This window comes from Macadamia integrifolia, unplaced genomic scaffold (assembly GCF_013358625.1).
Source record: "Macadamia integrifolia cultivar HAES 741 unplaced genomic scaffold, SCU_Mint_v3 scaffold2400, whole genome shotgun sequence".
Taxonomy (NCBI): Eukaryota; Viridiplantae; Streptophyta; class Magnoliopsida; order Proteales; family Proteaceae; genus Macadamia; species Macadamia integrifolia.
This window is the reverse complement of record NW_024868690.1, coordinates 28,634-35,528: the sequence shown is the minus strand read 5'-3', so window position 1 is coordinate 35,528 and position 6,895 is coordinate 28,634.

Below are 6,895 nucleotides of genomic sequence, written 5' to 3'. Positions count from 1 at the left end.
TAAACTTAGTCCATTGTAAGGACCAGTGATTTAAGAAAAATATTTAAAACACTTTTCAAAGAATAATATTTAATATAACAATATTGGGCCCCACATTTCAACCAATCATAGTCCCAAACTCGCTCACTTGGATGTTCACCCTTAATGGTGTGCGGAAACCCTATTTAATATCACCCTCATTCAAGCATATACTCTACATGCCGAGCATCTGATGTGTAGTCATTCCTATCGTAGACATCAACCATTGGAACACCAGAGGCACATAAAATATTAAAGCAACAATAAGTGCCTCTCATGTACGAGAAAAGTAACTAGCATAAATTCTCGTTGCTAGCAATGAAATTTTTTTTATCAATGTTCAATACGTTGAAGTGCCCATATATATTTTCATTCAAAATCTTTATTTAGGAGCATACAATGTGACACAAAGTGCCCAATTCTATCCTTAGTTGAGAACAAATAATGGCAAAAGTGGACAAATGCACATAAATGGAATAATTATAGTAAGTGCATAATAAAATTGTAATAACTAATTTAATGGTGGGTTTGATAGACACATAATAAAATTGTAATAACTAATTTAATCACATTGAATTGGGTTTGATAGACACACATCATATGCCAATAAATCCAACATGGTTCACATTGGGCCGGTCCACAAGTTACCTTCCTTTACCAAAGGTGATATTTACATTGACTTGCATTTACTGGCAACTCAATGTTGAGTTTCTCCCTCATCTTTTTGAAAAAATCAGCTCTACGGTGGTAAAGTTTCATCTTGTATATCAGTCGAAGAGACAATAGTCACATTGAACCCTTGAATATGTTTGAAAATCTTGAAATTATCTTCTAGTTCCAGGGAAAATTCACAAAATTCTATTTCTAGTGATAATTGAATAGAGTTTTCTTATATTTAAATCGGAGAATCTAAAAAAGGCATTGCTGTCATATTATGACGAAAAATTAGACATTCCATGCCCTCGGAGAGTGCTTTGTTGTGCTAGGTCACTGCCATCTCCTTTTTTGTCTTTTCGGACTCTAAGAATAGATTGGATTGAAACAACATTCTTATTAAATCCATTAGGTCTTGTTTGTTTGATGGAGAAATATGGGGTGGGAAAAAAGGGTTAGGAAAATTGTCTTCTTTAACCACAGAGTACCAAAAATGGCTTTTGTTTGGTTGAATGGGGTGAGATTTCAACATGCAAGAATAATCCAGGAATTAAGGACCCTGTCAACCTATGTGGCTACTCATTTCTCTCACACCACCCCTCTTTAAAGTATTTTGGTGGGACTTTGGCACTGCTCATGCACATGTGCAATGGAGATGCCATCTCTCTCCGCTTCATTGGCTCAATCTGGAGAAGTTCTTTTAATATTTTCTGCTGGTGGGTTTTTGAATGTGGATGGTGTTACGTGCACCGTTGAGTGGGAATAGTTACTTTTGAGATAGAATTTGGTTGTTTAGGAATTTCAATTATGTAGGAATTATCAGTTAGAGTAGTAATTATTAAAGAAGTTGTGTTAGTGGAGTAAGAGGTTGTAACTCTTTTGTAACTTTTATCCAATCCTATTTAAGAGGAAGGACAAAAAAGTAGAGGGAACAAATGAAATCCTAAGTTATCTCTTGATGTTATCTTCAGAAGTGGTCGGCTATCTCCCAATAGGCTGGGATATCATGATTTCGTCCGTAAAGCTAGCACTATCCTTTATTTATTTATTTTTATCTCAATTCATCTTTTGTCTTCAGTTCCTATTTTCTCCCTATGGAATCCTTGTACGCATCAGATGGTTTCATCCTGCCTTCATAGCGGCACATTTTTTACTTTCTGAACCCTTCTTTATTTTCTAAAAATAAGATTTGGCTCAGGATTACCAGTTTTACTTTTAGGATTTCTTTGAATTTGAGAGTTTTCACTTAGTAGGTTTCCATTAGGGGTTTCAACCGGTCAGGCCGGGCCGGGTCGGGCCAGTCTCGGTCAGGCTTAATTGGGCTTGACCACTTGGAAGCCTTGCACTGTGGACGCCCGTTTAAGTAAACGGGCCTAGCTTTGGGGGGCATGGTACAATTTATAACCAGGCCGATCGATGTCAGGCTTTAATCAGGCTTCCTTAAATGGGTCTTAACTCGGCATTAACCGGGATACAAATATATTTAAGTCTAAATGGGCTTTAAATGTGCCTACCTCAAAATTATTTTCTTAAGTGGGTTGAATGCCCAAAAATATGTGAGGCAAATCTTTAATAAAAAAATAAATGATATGAGATTATGGTTATTCTTACAAAGAAAAAGAAGAGATTATGACCTTTACAACTTACAAAATAAAGCTTAATTAAATAAAATCCTATTACAAAGCAAAGGGTAAGAAAGCTTAATTTAGTTTTTACTAGTAGTGGCAAAATAGGACCTTTATGTAGTATTAAAGGGGGTCAGGCTAGGTCGGGCTACAACGAGTCAGTTCAAGCCGGGCATATAAACGTGTCGGTTTGGTTGGGTGCCCGACGGACTATCTACTTGCATCGTGAAATAAATGTGTCAAGCCCGACACATTTATTAAACGGGCCGGTCCCGATCGGGCTATAAACATGTCAAGGTCGATTGGGCCAACCAGTGCGGGCTCAGGATTGAAACCTCTAGTTTCCATATCAAGGCTCAATCCAATCATGTCCATAGCGTCTACATAAAATTTCAACCAAGGTTTTGTATCATTTGAATTATTCTTTATTGATTTGCTTAGTTGTACAGCTAAGGTCAGATTAAATGTAGATAATTTTTCCTGATTAGAATTCCTTAATCCTTTCTGTAGAGAAGATTGCCTTGTTGGCTTTCCTTATTTTCATTCCTTTGATTTGTATAAATACATCTCAATCTAATAAGATGATTATCCTTATACAAACAATTTGAATATCTTCTTAACATGGTATCAATCTAAATTCGATTCTCCATCTATTCTTCATTTTTCAAATCTTCCTCTTATCCTTGGTCGATTCCACTGCCACCACTGTAGCTGCCGCCACCACTAGTGCCACAACAGACCAACATAACCAGATTTTTTTATGCTTTAGTTTGGTACTTTTACACCATTAGCCAACACTGTAGGTAATGGCCGAACTTTTCCCACCTGGGTCATTGATTTCGGCGTCACCCACGACATGGTATCGGACACTTCGTTCTTTCAAAATGGGCTTCTTACCCCCAATATGTCCCTAATAATTCCCAAATAGCATATTTCTTTACTAAATCTCTTGGGAAAGAACTATTTCTCAAATACAAGGCCAAGTTGGGTGTTCTTGACATTCACAGCCCAACTTGAGGGGGAGTATTGGAGATAAAATCTCAACCAAGATTTTGTATCTTTTGAATTATTCTTTATTGATTTTCTTCGTTGTATTGATAAGGTTAGATTAGCTGTAGATAATTTTTCCTGATTAGAATTCCTTAATTCTTTCTTGTAGATAAGATTGTCTTGTTGGCTTTCCTTATTTTCATTCCTTTGATTTGTATAAGTATATCTCAATATGATTATCCTTTTACAAACAATTTGAATATCTTCTTAATAGAACTTGTTCAGAAGCTGGACACAACGTAAACGTCTCAGTTTGTCTTCTCCAAAATCCATAAAACCCTCTCAAATGAAAACAGAACCAGAAAAGGATTTTTGTGGTATGTCTTTGGATTTGAGATGTGATACCTCTTTTGTTTTTCTCAATCTAGTTCTTAAGGCATGCCGTGATCAATGGAGTTCTGTGCCCAAAACTAGATCTTCAAACCCAAAAGTTGTCAGCTTTCCTTCTCCCTGTGCCCTTTTCCCCTTCAATTCCATGAGGTCTGTCTCTAGTTCGGCTTGCTTGTGGACACGAAAGAAATGGAGAGAGGACAAGAAATTGTTCAAATCTACCAATCCTGAAAGAGAGAATTGCCATCAGTCCTGTGATACGTATACCAGATAACGCCTCCTTACTTTTTCCTCTTCATCTCCTTGTCTTTCTGTTACACTCGTGCCCTGATTTGGTTTAATTTGAACTGTTGTGATAGGTCTCAGATTGGAGATCGGAAGTACAATCGGGTTTTGGCTCGCGGTAGCCCATTGTCGAAGGGGAAGAGATGACCCCATATGTTCGTGCATTGCGTGCCAGTCCAACTGGAGGGGATTTGTACCTTCTGATTTGAGACGGTAAGTGACCTGACTTCCCACACATGAATCCCAGCTTGTACCAAAATTGCCAAAAAATCATGAGCACGATCGAGGGCAACTACCCTTGCAAGACTAGTTGGAGGACAGCAAGAAGTCAAGACAGCAGACTATCTTGACCACCGGAAATAAGCCATCGGAAACAGCCTGGGCCTGAATCCGGTGACCAAACAAGCTGTTGTCAGGGTTCTGATGCCCGTGTGTCTCACCACTCATATCGTAGACAGTCGTGGATGATCCCAAATCATCCTCCACACCTTCCTTATGATATGAGCAATTTACAGACCTAAGTAGACGAGTCCTCGTGTTCCAAAATCGGATTAACCCGATCAAACCAAATAGGGTTCAATCAAATGGACCCTAAGGCCCAACTTAACTTATAAGTTAGAAATGAGGATTTATTTCCTCATTTCTCACTTGTGCTCAACGTAGGAGAGGATAGAAAGAGGAGAGGAAGAAGAGGGGGAAAGGACTTACCTTGGTGCCGGCTGCCACCTAGTTGCTGGAATCATTGTCGGAGGTAAGTACAATCACTTCTACTACTCTCTCTCTTCATTTTGACCTAGATTAAGCTAGGTTTGGATGGAATCTTAGTGCACAAATCCTATTGAGGTCGGGGAAGGCATATTTCATGTCTCAGTGCCATTACTGAGCTCAAACCGAGTCCGGTGAGCTCCGGTAACAAGATTGGCCAAATGACCAACTAGGGTTTCGATCGTTCAATCGATGTATCTTCTAAACGGCTCAGTGGAATTGGGATTTTATTAGCTTAAAATGATGCTAGGAACATCCCCTACAAACTCCATAGAACAAATCCTGACGATCGGGCCCGAGCCGAAAAGCCCCAATTCACTAGGTAGTGCTGTACTGCCACCGGAAGCAAGCCACCGGAAACATTGGGCCTACTTCCGATGGGCTGTTTCCGATGAGCCCCTGAGCCCTATGCCACCACCACTGGAAACAACACTAATATTTCTAGCGGGAAGTTTCTGTTTCTGGTGATATTACTGTCACTGATGGATCTTGTCTATACCCTTTGGGGGTGACCCATGTGAGTCCCTCCCGACGTTCCCAACACGTATTGATGTACAATAGCATTTGTGTCTAGGACAGTGATGTGCACGTGCCTTGGCGTCTGAATTGAGTTGATTGACCGGTGGCCATACTTAAACCCTAACACACACGAACATAAACTGGTGAGGGATGGTTGCTTTATTTTTGGGATTGTTTTATTATTATAGAACTGCTCACATGTGTAGGATTATACATGATTATTAATTGCTTAAATGAAGATGGTATGCTATCACATGTTACATTTTTACTGAATTTATATGAAATTTTGTGAAGATGTATGGCGGGATCCAGTGTGGCCGAGATGGTACCGGTATCATGATTGCCGTGTGTTTGTTGTATATATGAGACGAAATCCGACGTGGCTGAGGTGGTACTGGTGCCGTGATTGCTGTATGCTTGTTGCATTTGTGCATTGATTATGTACATTAGAGTTAGTTGTAGTCGCAGATTACACCTTGTGGATGATCTGTTACCGATATCGTGTACTTCGAGACTGCATTTGGAAATGGATATGTTTCGTGGTCGATGATTGGTACCGGTGTTGCGTAGTCTATACTCAACTATTATATGCATGCTACATTAGGTAAACGGTCACGGGTTACACTTTGTGGCCGATGTGTTACTGGTATCGTGTACCCGTGACTGTACTAGGAGATGGATTACACTTTGTGGCTGATGTGTTACCGGTATCGTGTAATTCATACTAACTGTATCATTATGAAGACATGTAACATATATGTGCTTCGGTATCACTCTCTATGCTACGAACCCTTGCCAACAAGGGTTAAGGTGTTAGATAACCCATTGTGGTATGTTCGATGTGCCTTTTCCAGAATGCCACACCTGCGGTACGATGTGATTGATTCCGGAGGTGGGAACTTGTCAGGCGTGGCTGATGATTGGTACTAGTGCTATGACAGCCAGGAGGTGGTTATCAAGGGTTTTCTGGGTGACCCATGGACGCATACGGGGACCGAAAGGCTTCTATTCACGGCTAGGGTTTGTATCCCTGCATAGTCGATGGCAGTTCCAAGACGAGGGATACAACTTAATGTGCCGTAATAGCATTTACCATACTTAGTTGTATTGTTAGGTGGATAATAAAATAAATGAATATCACCTCGAGCATCATGGACTGTGTGTTTAATTTCTGTTATCATGTATCATAAATTATTACTGCAATTACTTTACTTGGGTGTGCTTGAACCCCACTCTTCACTGAGCGATTTGGAAAGCTCACCCCACGTATACACACTTTTTAGATGATGATGCATGTACGATCGTGCCTATGGCTAGTGACTCTCTTTCCTCCGAACCCGAGTATGGAGCGAGCAACTAGTGGATGCTGGAAGCGGAGGAGCATGGCCAAGACTGTGCTTGTGATTTCTGTGCATACGCAACACCATGAGGTGTTTGGCGTATTTTTTGTGATTTTGATATGAGTTTTTAGATGGTATACTTTTGAACTTATTATTTATAAATCATGGATGTTTGTAACATAATAACTCGGTTATGGTATATATTTTATTATTAGACATTTCCCCATTTAATTGATGATTCCGTTATTAGACTGTAATTGCGCTGCTTTTAGTTGGTTTGTGATGCGAGATTGTGAAATGTTAAGGTAC